Source organism: Dufourea novaeangliae, unplaced genomic scaffold, assembly GCF_001272555.1.
Source record: "Dufourea novaeangliae isolate 0120121106 unplaced genomic scaffold, ASM127255v1 scaffold208, whole genome shotgun sequence".
NCBI lineage: Eukaryota > Metazoa > Arthropoda > Insecta > Hymenoptera > Halictidae > Dufourea > Dufourea novaeangliae.
Genome location: NW_015374114.1, coordinates 1,833,624 through 1,847,015, shown reverse-complemented (window position 1 = coordinate 1,847,015; position 13,392 = coordinate 1,833,624).

Genomic DNA, 13,392 nt, shown 5'->3' with positions numbered 1-13,392 from the left:
GATTATTCAATGGTCGTCGTGACGTTTCAAAGGAATCGCTTCTTTTTCTTTACTTTGTTCTACGACGGGATATATGCATGTTTCTCGACGAAAGAGGCGACAATAGACGAAGATTCAAGTTATCAATCGGGAGTAACGTATTGTTTGTGTCGTTTTCCGTCAGTATTTATACGAATGATATTTATGAAACTATTAATTCACTTTTATTTATGGATCGACTGTGGGACGCTACAGTTGTCAGGATATTTAACTGATCGTCGAAAATTTTCGCCATGTTTCTCTCGTACCTTCTACGTTACTCTCTAATTGCAACGTGTCCGATAAAGAGCCGTAATTTAAAGCTGTAAATTGTAACGATGTAATTTTTATGCGTTCCCGAGGAGAATGGTTCTGATGGTCATCGTTAGTGTCCTATGGGTCAAATTCGATGATGCGAGAGTGCGCAGAGCTGGGTAATCGGTTTTTTAAATTCAAGATGGCGACACTGTGTAACTGAAAACATACATCACAGACTATCATTTACTTAATTTTGTTAATTCAGGGTCAATGATGGAAGGACGTAATACTATTCCAAGGTCTAATATATTTGAGATAATGTCAATTAGGTCTAGGTTTGATACGATGCATCGATACATCAAACGACTGAGCCATCAGAACTGTGATGTAGTTAACTTGCTTTAATAATGTATGTAAAATAGTAATTGAAGAGCAACAAAAGGCTTTTGTCCGTGACGCTTGACGCGACAGAAGTGATTTTTGTTGAAAGAGGCCATTGTTTCTCAATCACAGCGTACCGTTGATTCATTTTCTTTTTAACCGTGTAAGATCTCTTCGTCTATTAACGCGGAATGTGGTCCGATTCTGATGTGACTAGATTTGTGCACCGTATAACCAAACATTTCTGGTCGAACAAAAATGTTTGAAATATTGGGTTAACTTGTAACATTCGGAATTTTGTCCCTTTAAAATTTACCACAGCGTGATTTGATTCTTGATACTGTTACGTTGGACACGAAATATACTGTACGACTTAACCCAATATGGTATTAATCGTTTACAATGTATAATTAATTTTGTTTTCAAACGTCGAAACTTTTTACTTCGAAAAATTTTACTTATTCAGGGGGGCACGCACGTCGAATCCTGGGAAAAGTCTGGTCACATAATCTGATTTGAAAGCGATTCGGGGAACAACGACAGTCGTGTCGGTGTGCCATAACGTACTTAATACGGATGTCAGGATTGTTTGAAATCGAGGATCATCGGGGAATGAAAATCAGAAGATTGCGGAAGTTAACCGACATCCGATAATTTGTTAAAGTCACTTGTGCGTAAGTTAGTTTTTTTTGTCGTTTGTTTTTTTTTCTTGTTTTGTTAATTCGAAATCTAGCGTAAAACATTCCCGCGAGTAACGCCGCGACGTTACTTCCGGCTTTTCGAAGACGAATTCAACGAAGTTAACGGCGGTGTTTCTATGTCGATTGTGAAAAGGTGTCGAAGAGAAAGGGTATTGTTCGTGTACTGTTCATTCCTATCTGCGTAACTTCGGCGAATTCGTCCTTGACAATTTTTGCACTGTCGTATTTATATATACAAGGGGATCGTTGTAACGATATTTCGATGATCTAAAACTAAGAGAAATGCAGGAGAGGAAAAGGATGAAGATTGAAGAAAAAGAAAAACGGTGTCGCGATGACACTCGCGGCGAGCAACGGATCGTACATTCCCGTATTAGTCGTAAAGAAAAGAAATGAAAAAACAAAAACAGAATTTTATACATTCGTACGTACATAATTGTATAATGTTATTAAATAGGAAACACAAAGACGTCGATGTTACGTGTGAGATCTGGGATACGGATCGAAAAAAAATGCTGTCTGAATAATAATGACGTGATTTCTGTCATTGTCGCTGAATCGAAGTGCACTGTTTTCTGAGAACGCACCTTGACCAATCTCGTTTACGTCACTCTCCTTTCGCAAGTTCCACATTCTTTAATTTAAAAAAAATAATATTCGATTGATTACAACATTCTCTATTTTGATATTTCCTCGCTTTTTATTGCAGACTGTAGTTAAGTAAAACTCGATAAAGTTCCTCAGGATGACTCTCATAAAATCCATGATCACAGGAAAGTAGTATAAAGTATTTCTTTGATTTTCTTCCGTTTCTCAAGATTTAACGCTTACGATTTCGTTGCAGATATATCCCGAGGCAATTGGTACACGCAATAAAATCATCTGATGACCTAGAACACCAATCAAGGATGATCAGCAACGGTTTTTCCATCCCGATTTATTCCTTGATACGTGCTGATCGATCATCCTGCTTAGTAAAGCCTAAAAAAATCATTTTGCTATTTTAGCCATCCGTTCGTGGATTTCTTTTGCCGGTACAGTTTCTTTTTGCACAAATACAATTGTCACGAAGGGAAATTCTGTGACTATGTCCCGGTGTTTATCAGAAACATTGCATAGTTTTTGATCTGTTTATTTTGTTTTGCATACTACGAAAACAAGCACTCAGAACCTCGTTTACTGTGGCTTTGTAAACAAATACTCGAAAGCACGCGGAGCATAATTTTTATCCTGTCCAGAAACCGTGTATTTCAAGAGCATCAAGGTTTCACAAATTTAGGAAGACTAAATTTATATTACAAAATTTGGATGCTCATGCTCGTTTGTCGCACACCGAATTCCTGGATTTTCATTTTGCCAAGATTGGCACGTCTAGATTCTACGTGTTTTTATCTTTCCTCAAGTTCGAGCCCTCTTTTAAACAAAGCCACGTTGTCACGTAAATAGGTCGTAGCGTGGGAAATTGCAGTGGACCAGAAGCTGAGATTATAAGTTTTAATATAGATATATAGTTTGTTTAAACGACTCGATACTTGCTCGAGTAAACTTAAGTGAATTCAATGTTACACCTTATAAGTGGGAACGTGGCTTACTGTTAATACACCGGAGACCTAGGTATGGAATTTCTTAGGAGACAACATTTTATCGAAGTGTAAATTTACAAATTTTCTTAATTAATGATATTTAACGAACAACTGAATAGTACTCGAGTTTCTATGAATATGAATGCAAGCAGAGACGCGTGCGTATGCAAATATTATCTGGCAGGGACACGTAAGCTGTAGCGAGAAGGATAATTAGAGAGAACGACGTTCTAATGAAAGTATTATTTTAATTACACGGTACGAAAATAAGCAACTCGAATGAAAATGTTATGATATCGGGGATTGTTTAAAAATGTCGGTATTGCATATTAAAAAATATCGTACAACCTGCATCATTTGTCCAAAACATTTCGTTCACACGGAAGCGTAGGTATCATGCCAACGAATATTTCTGTATCTCGAGATGACAAATCGAAACACTCGGCTGTCAACGACAGCGGTGCATAATTGTTTGTATTTTTCATGAATTTGAAAGACAGAGAAATTGTGTACTCGACAGTGTACCAAGGTTGCAAATTAAGAATCTAATTTGTCGAGGTTTTCACAAATTTTCGAAGCGAGTAAATAATTTTTGAATTTTCAAGAACGTTGTGTAATCACCAATAATAAAATTATGAATTAGATTTAACGTAATATGTAGTATACATATATGAGAAAACAGCACAGACGTTGTAATAGTAGTATATACGTAGCTTGCGCGCTTTGCTGTAGATGGCATCACAGGTGTTTTAAACCACCTTTACCATTTAGTATTTATATACATGTAGAAAAGATCGAACATTAATGGAAGGCAAATGGGGATCATCGGTGTGTATGTAATCTTTATTTCGAACGAGCATTTTTAATATACAACGACAATGTAAACCTTTAGAAACGCAAAATTTCGTTAGAAGATATATGTACATCTTACAAGTTAGTCTATATCTCGATTTCTATTGGTTATAATTAATAGCAATATTCGTTAATATTTCCACAAGCTTTTGGAAGTATATCTCGTCTGCGATGACATGTATTAAATAGTAATGATAGAAATAATCTAGTTTGTTAACCGTTTAATTAATCTTTTTTGTTCCTTCAAAATTTTCTATTACTTGTTTTTCTTTATTTTTGTATAGACATCCTGCCGTCACGGAACGAAGATCCCACCAGTCTCACAAGAAATAATCGTCGCAATAAGCTGAATCTCCACCCCTCGCCTTGCCCAAATGTCCCCGATCCTTCATGGGTGAGTCCACGCCGTACTTATTTCCTTTTCCGATGGAATATCTCTTTCATTTCTCTGGCAAAACGTTTATTTGACTCGTGTCCGCTCGAGTACCTGTGGCTTGGTGTTTATGATTCGACAAATGCTCCGGGATTACATTGTTCTGCGTTGTTCGAAGCAATCACTGTTTCTCTATCGTTCACAGACAGATAATAGAAATCTTGTAAATACGACGAAAGTCTAACAAAATACGGTAAATAGCGAACAGACACGTTAATCGTGTCCCAATTCAATAACATGTGTAGATATGAAATTTTCAGTGATTTATTTCGAAAACAATGTGTCTTCACCATCAATATGTTATCGTGACACCCTATGGTATTTTTCTCTTTTTGTACCTTTAAACTTTCTTTCCCCTAAATTTTCTCCAAGTTTATCTTATCGCGTGAAGAAGTAACTGTGGAAAGGAACTCTTTTCGTCGGTTGGCACGGCCTTTAAGCGACTTTTCCTGTACCTGCCCGCGTAAACGGTTCCTTTAATTTCGCCGCACAACTTTTCAATTAACGCGCGCTGCCCCGATCATTTAATGGTCGGCACCTTTCGTTTTAATTTTTTTTTTTCATTTGAAGCTCATTCGAGGTGTGTCGTGTTGGTACGCGAGCCACGTCCTCTGTTGAACGAAATTTTGAGATGGGTCCAGGGACACGCTGTGTCTTTCGTAGATTTGAACGAAACTAACAATACAGTTTTGTCGACAGTTGTAAGAGGATTATAAGTACATAATATATATATACTATAAGTGTGTATAAATGTACGATGAGATTGTTCATTGGTGTGTAAAGAGTTGGTTCCAACGGAAATGCAATTAGCTCTACTCTTGCGCAGGGATTAGGTCTGTGTGATACTTTATTTGAAAAATGTAATCTAACTAACGGCACTTTAATTGTATTTTGTTATTTTACTTCGCTGTTATTGGAAACTACAGATCTCTTTGTACAGGGTGACGATAAAATTGTTGGGCACACTTTCACAGGGTGGATTCTACGTGAGAAACTAAGATACAAATCAACAATGACAAAATTGCGTTCTAAGCTTCGTTTTCGAGTTATCGATAACGATCAAATTTCATAAATTGGTAACAATTCCATGGAAAATACTAGCGAAACACAATAAATGCATTACGACGGGCAGAAAAGTCTTAAGAAACGTATTTTCTCATCGAGAGCAAAAAGTTCGATCCCCTCGCGTTGTCTGAATCGTCGATCTTCGGTCGGTACCGATGAAACACAAGCGCGATTTGTTCCGCCGAAAAGGAGGATTGTTGTTACATTCGAGAGAAAAGTTGAAATCCGATTAAAAGCTTCGCAGCGGGAAGCAGCGCGACGGCAAAGTACCTCTCTCTTCTCCCTCGAACTCTTTTTCTATCTTTTTCTACTTGCTCGTTCTTCGTCAGGCTGGGCCGGTTCGATCCTCGATCTCGGAAGATCAACAGAAATTAAGGAGATGGAATGAAATCATGGAGGAACTGTCCGACGGAATCCTTGGGGATCCATCGTTTCCCTCTTATTTTCCCCGATTTCGATCGATGAAACGTCTTTTTATTTCAAATAATTCCCAGATTGTTATTTTTATGAGGATTGCTTTTGAATCGGGGTAGGTTGGTTATCAGTGACGAATTAATCCTATAATACCACGGGTGGACCGTTCGTATTATTTCTTCGATTTCGAATTCATTCGAAAATCTTTCTGTCAACGGACAAACTTCCCCTATTTCCCAAAGACTCGCGATAACGTAAAACTTGCGTGTACACTTTCGTTTTAACCCCCCGAAAGACGGACGTTTTTAATGATCGAATTGATGACCAGTACCACCCGGGTCCAGATATATCCCCTACGTATTGGCTTTATATGTGTTTTGGAATGAATTTCTAGAGACCACGTAGGTCTTTTTATAAAATGCTAGTACAACCAAATTGTACTCTTTAGATTGTTTCTGTAATATAGAATAGTTGGCGAAGCTCTTGAAATCCTGTGTCAAAATTGACCCGGACACCGTTGTTCGAAGGTTTATGAAATCCACAGTTACGTGACCAAGTATTCCACATACAAGTGTTCATACATTCAACTGTGTCAAGATCTATTAAAGAATTCTTGCAAAGAAAGCGATCTTTCTTGAAACGTGCAAGTCACTTTAAAAACCGCTTCTCTTTCCCACGTTTCCCGACTCACCCGTAATTAGGATAAAATACTTAACGGAAGAAAAAATAATTCCAAAAGAAAATAGATTCCCGATTAGGATTAAACACGAGAATCTAGGTCGAAATTTGTACTGAACCAGAGTTCGGCGGACTTTTCATTCGAGTAATACATAGTGAAAAGCAGTAGTACCTAAGATCCTGATGTTGTAAACAATTAATGAGATTAAATAATTGTTCGCCAAGTATCTACGCATTCGAGAAAAAATATTATTTTATTAGAAAAATTGGTATTTCCAGGTTTAATCGATTAAAAATTGCACGATACTGTTCTTTTATTTTATATTCGTGATTCGAAACTCTTTATGTTGAATTTGCCCATCTCTGTACTAGGGGCGTATGAATTACACGATAATCGAGCTGCACACGATTGGTTCACTGGGGTCATATGTATAATGGCCCTTCCCCCTGTGAAATATGCCAGGGGGTTAAACGGTGTTTAAAGGCCCTCCGCGACCAGCGGTGGGGGGAATGGGGAGGCGCAGAAGAAAGCTCGAGCTTAGCTTGTACTTAACCGTACGTTACACTTCCGCGGCTGGAGGGTATGCACTCGTATTTTGAGGTTGCACTCTTTCGCGCGTTCATTAGCGCGGGGCGCAAATTTACCTGGCGGCACCAGGCCTTGTCGTTTGGTCCGTAGGGGGTGCAAAGTGGTCCCGGAAAGATCCGTGCCGTATACCTTGCTTTTTCGTCTCCTCCCTTTTTCCGACGCTTAGAGCTCCTTCCACGAGCTACTTTCGCATCCTAAATGAACCGTGCAGATGTTCCCCGTCGCCTCGGTTCTGTTCTACTTCTTGCGTTATCGTTCATCGTTTTTTTGATTCACGGAAAATTTATCGAATTCACGGAACACGCGGTAATCCCGCGCAAACACGTGACCCGTCACACGTTTACGATAACGATCGTGATTTTAATTTCATTCCGCGGTTGAACGCTACGTTATGTGTTCGTGATATTGTACTTCTCGGCTTTGAATATTCAGAGGAGCGGTCAGAAATATATGTATTTTTGTAGTAACTTCTTTCACGGTGAGATTTAACCCTTTCGATGTTTATGCCGACTATACTCGTCTTGAGAAGATGGCATTTTATTTGCTATTTAAAATAAAATTTAGGTAACACAGAAAACGTATTCGTAATTTTAATACGTTTTAGAATATTTTAAGACAAGAAAAGAAAATATTCAAAGAAAAAAATATTACTTGAAAAAAAGAAGAAATATGTACGAGGGTTGTTTGATAAGTGGTGATTCCCTCGGAGTCGACGCTGGCAGGAGAAGGCTCTGGGAACGGAAGTGGACAGTACTTCGAGGGGACTTCTCGAGAACGCCATGAATTCGTTCGATAAAATAAAAATCGAAGGAGGATGGTGGACCTGACCCGACGAGTTGACTCTCGAGGATTTCGCCGGGGGAAAGGTGGTGGACGGCAGATTAGGGGTTGAGAGGGACGATAACAAGTCGGGCGACAAAATAAGAAGAAAATGAAGAAGTATAAAAGGAGGAGAAGAAGAAGGCTGCTCGAAGTTCTGGGTATGTCCAAGCTATGAACGGTAGAGCAGCGGACGAACAAAAAAAGGTGTGTTCGACGAAGGTGCGACGGGGGCGAGGGGAGAGTTGTTCTTGAAGAGAAGCGGAAGTAGACAGGAGCACGGGCCGCGGCGAGCGTAAAGGAGGGCCGACGGAAAATAAGAAGGAGAAACGACAGCCGGGGAAACTTGGTGGGACAAAAGGTAACGCGTAATTGGTCGTAGCATGAAGATTCGGAACGTGCCACGTGAGACGGAGGGAAAATAAGATACGTTCTAAATGGGGGGACGGTGCATGTCATGTAATCAACGCGGAGTGACTACGTTACTATTGTTGCGTAGAAATGTTATTTTGTTTTTTTGTGATTGAACGTCAACGATACTTGAAGAGAAGAGCCCCCTTCCCCTCCACTCCCGGTTCCAGAGTGTATTTAAGGAAGTAGATTTCTTTGGAAACCAAAAGCTCTTTAACCCCACTGAAGACCGCACCAGTACGTTACATGATTTATTCGCCATTTTTGCACCACTATTGGAAATAATCCTTTTTGTTTCTCGGTTGTATGAATTACTTGGGGGAAAATATGACACGTTGACTGGCACAGTGAAAAAGGCCGTACGTAGCCAGACACAATTTATTTCGTTTTTCAGGTCGTAAATCGTCGAAAATATATACGTTTCGTTCATAGAGGCTGTTGTACTTTTTCTAATACTGCTGGAAAATCTTTTTTCTAGAAAAAATTTCCTGACAGTATTTAAATAATCCAGCCCTCTTTAGAATGTATGTATCATTTTTATAGTCCGTTTCATATCAACATTTCCGACCTAAAAAATAATAAAATACAACATATATGTATATATCAGTCTCATAATTTTGAAATAACGATTTAAGAGTCTAAGCATTAAAGGGTTAAAAACTACGTAACTTTTGTCGCTATAAAATGATATCTTGTACAAAGACGACCATCTACCGTAACAATCGAATACGAAGTATATTTTGTACGCGCTTCATCCGAATTTCTGCTCGGCGGAATGGATCTACAGCATTCGATAAACCGGTATCGAAAAGCGGTACACGCCTGACTTCGAATTAAAATCACGGAATAATTGGAGGGTGACTCTCGCGAGTGAGGAGCCGGCCGCGCGTAGTTCCATAAACCTACATTTTAATTCAATCGCGTTGGGGAAAGGGAGGGGAGAGGGTGAGCGAGTCGGTGGAACCGGGTAGCAAAAGAAAGCCCCGACGACGGGCGTAGGAGCTTGCGCGTTGGAGACAAACAAGCGAGCGAGTCTCGAAGGTTCGACAGATGGAATGAATTTAAAGACAAAATATTTGAAACAGAGGAACAAAGTCACAGAGAAGAGTACAGTGATTCATACATCAGTTCACATATTTCTGAATTTGCAATCAAAGAGACTGGATTATTTAAATACCGTTAGAAAATCTTTGCGATAAATTAATATCGCAGTATAATTTAAAGTAAGACCAATTACCTATTATCACTTTCCCGGAGGGAGGGTTTTTGTGTTTGCAAATTTCACAACTTCAGGTAGTCTAAAAATATTTAGAAATTACTATTTTACTTTTGTTTGTCGAACTTTAGATATAGGAAAAGCGATTTTCCCTATTTTTTAGCTATTATTTTAGTAGTTTGTTAGCATACTATTACGTAGGTTACACGGCACGAGTACAGAGTGCCTCTGAAAGTTATGTACAAGCGGGCATGAGACGATTCTATGTGAAAAAACAAGTCGAAAATATGGAGTACAATTTTTTATTCCTTTAAGACTTTGTTTTCGTGAAAACTGACTTTGGACACTAATCTGAAACGCATGTATTCGTCGTGCTAGTAAGTAGAAATGGAACGTAATGGACAGACGCGCTGGCCAAGTCCCGTTCACCATACGCGTGTCAATGATTTTGCAAATTTGGCTCTCTCGAAAATGAAGTCTTAAATGAAAGATTTTCTTGTTAATTTTTTTCATATCGTTTTATGAGGAATCACCTCATGCCCGCTTGTACACACCTTTCGGAGGCACTCTCTATATTTTCGACGATTTATGATTTAAAAAAAGGAAATAAAGCGTGTCTGGCTACGCACGGCCTTTTTCACTGTGACTGTCAACGTGGTAAGTATAACCTTGTTTTAATACCATTTCTATTCATATATTCTCTAGTATCATTATGGTTACCATCCCATCGTGATAAGTTTTGTTTTAAAATATTCACAGCCGGCGGTTAAAAGTATATAACGGGTTAAAAGTTCGCATTCTGGTACGTAGTTTGATCAAATGGAAGCGACAGCCTTCCGTGAACAAACATGCGAGGCACTGTACGTACGCTTATACAGTAAGCGGATAAATATATATATTCAATGCTAGAGAGAATGTTGTATCAAAATGTTCCTCCATTAAACTACAATAATCTTGCTTCATTCGGCAACGTTCAATTGGCAACAAGTTAGTCAAATCCCTCCCGCCCGTCAACTAGTAGGCTGCCCTCACTCGGCCTAGTAACTTCTCCCGCTTTCTCGGAGGTTTGAAGTACCGGAAGAAGGGATACACGGAAGAAAAGCTCGTGGCAGAACAAGAAACGAAATCGAGCAGTACCACCTATATTTGATAAAGCAGCAAGAACCGGCAGAGGGAAGCATCAAGAGTAGTGGACAGAAGAACAAGGACAGAAGATAGGTTTCTAGGTACCCAGAGAGGTAGGGCCAAGCGTAGAGAGGGGGAGGTTTTCCGTTAAGGGTGTCGAAGTCGCTGTGCCAAGGAGAAAGAGATAGAGTCGTGTGGTGGGCATGACGTCATAGTTGAGGGTTGCCCGGGCAACGGGGAAGCGGTTCCGCCGTCGCGTCGGGACGCCGTCGTGCGTCGCCACCGACGCCGCGACGTAAAAATCAATTTGGACCTTGGCTAGGTGACTGTTCGTTCGGCGCGCTGCATGCGTCGCGGCGGCTGCTCCGACGTCGGCGGCTCGAGGCAGTTTCGAGAGGCAGCAGCACGCTTCTCTTCCGGAGACGAGGTGTGCCGGCTACCTCGCCACCCGCGAGCAAGCAAGCTAGCCATAGACTAGGCTACCGACCGATACACACCACCACCAGAGAGAGCTCAGTCGCGAGTCGCCAACCGAGCGGGTAACCCAGGGCCAGAGACGGATAGCCTCTACCGTAACGTGTCCGCCCGGCCTGCCCGCCCCGCGCCTTTACTTTGCTTCATTTTTTCTTTCCTTGCGAGCCTGTCACATCGCAACAACCACTATCAGCACGAAAATACAGATACATACATCCCCATATACCGTGTGTCTGTCTGTGATCGCGTCTAAACAGTCGTCTAACCTCGAGACCGTGGTCTCTGTCTTTCTCACGCGTACGCGCGGACGATGATCCACGAGGGGATCGCCTGGCGACGTTGCTGATACACAACCACCGCGGGAGACACGCTGTTATCTAGCACGCGCGTGTAGAAACACGTTGGTCTTCGTGGAAGAGGATCAGGTGATGTGGACATCGATGAATATGATTTAAATCTCGAGTGTAGAAGGACTGTAACCCTTGGGTGGTGGATAGTACCTTGTCGTGGACCGAGGTACAAAACGGGCGTCTGACTGGTCCTCTTCAGAGACTTTCAATCGACCGTGCACTTCGAGGGTCTCTGACCTAAGAATACAAGAGAATATATTCGGTGTGGGGCTAGGCTGTTTTCAACAATTTCGCGTTTGCTCTCGAAGCTTTCTTTTACCCAGTCGTTCGCGTCGAGAGAGACCATGATCGACCCGAAGAGGGGAGTGAACGTCGTACAGATCGCCGAGTCGAGGGAAGAACGACGCCGAGGATTGTGCTGGTCGAGCGTGTAGATTATTCTACTTACCCGGTTGGACCCTGTGGTCTCTCGAGAACTGGTGGTGTGTGATCTCTTCGACTTCTCCACGGGCGTTACGAGAGCGAGTGAGAGAGAGAGAGAGAGAGAGAGAGAGAGAGAGACAGAGAGGGAAGGAAGGAGGAAGGAGCCCACCGTGGTGACGCATGCGACGTGCCGTCTATCGCGGGAGCTCCACCAGAGAGGAAAACCACATACACACACATCCGCGCGGGTGATGATACACCGGTGCGAGGCTTTTTAACTCGTGCGCCTTTCTACTTGCTGCTCTGACGTATTACACCGAGGGGAGGGAGTCGCGAGCGTGGTGTGGTCCGAGAAGCTTCACTTGCGGCGTTCCCGCGACAACGACGGGGAGAGCCGCCTCGAGCGGGTAAAAAAAGCTCGCGCGTGCCGAGAACAATCGCTGATTCACCACCACCACCACCACCATCGGCCACCACCGCGCACACTGTGCTCGACGACGAGGACGACGAGAGCGGTCGTGTGTCTCCTCGAGCGGCGAACGATGCTCGTGGACCGTGCGACGACATCGAATATTCGACCGGGACGTGTCGTGGGAACTGCCGCGGAATGGCTCGAAGAATTCTGTGAAAATTGAGGATCCCGTGAAAACAGAAAATCCCTGGTTCCTCGCCAAGAATCCAGTGGCGGGAGTTACTTCGTTATAAAGTTCGTTTGTCGTGATTCCTCGGCTGTCTGGAACAGAAGATTACCTTCTGGTGTGGCGGACAGGAGTCCTTTAACGAGAACCAACAATGACAGAATACACTATTGTCCTTTCTTGGATTAATTGAAACGTTACTGCACGCTGTGTGAAGAATGGTGTACGGGATGCTTGGAGTTTCGCCACTGTTACATCGTGTAAATTAAACTTGTATATGTGTGCATGTGTGTGTGTCCTGTGCCCGACGATGTAGATGTTCGATGGTTCTCGAGGATAAAGAGGAACTAGGCCCTGGTCGCGGTTCTTAAGTCACACCGAGCAGGGAAAGGAGTAACCGAGGAAAGAACAGATGGAAAAGATCTTGGGAGCTGGATACCGATCTGGACGTGGCGAATAGATAGAGGGAGAGATAGGCGAATGAGCACGGAGAGCCGTATCGATGATGTTGGAAGGCACGTTGCCAGGAGGCGATTCGCTGCCGGTGGTGTTCGCGTTCCTTCGCCGGTTCGAGTGAGCTCTGTTGTTCGTAATATCGCGTAAGGTGACGTGTGCAAGAATTAGCGGCAGAAAAAGAAAACCGGCGGAAGGAGGAGTAGATAGAATGGTGTGTCACGATGACGGACTTGGTGGCCGTGCACGATCTTAGGATCGCGGTTACGACGTTCCCGAAGGGATCGTGGTCGTCGACGCGTTGCTGGTGGGACGGTCGCCGGTCGACGATCAGCTAATAGAAGGTTGCACGGTCGCATGGCGACTGGGCCCGACTTCCGGGGGCTAAATCGCTAGGTGACACTGGTCTAGAAGGACTTCTATTCCGGGAGTCGAAAGCGATCCGTAGCAGTTACCTTCAAGGGGGGAGGGTGGGATTCGGGACGGATCAAGTTTTCCAGGGGGGAGGGGG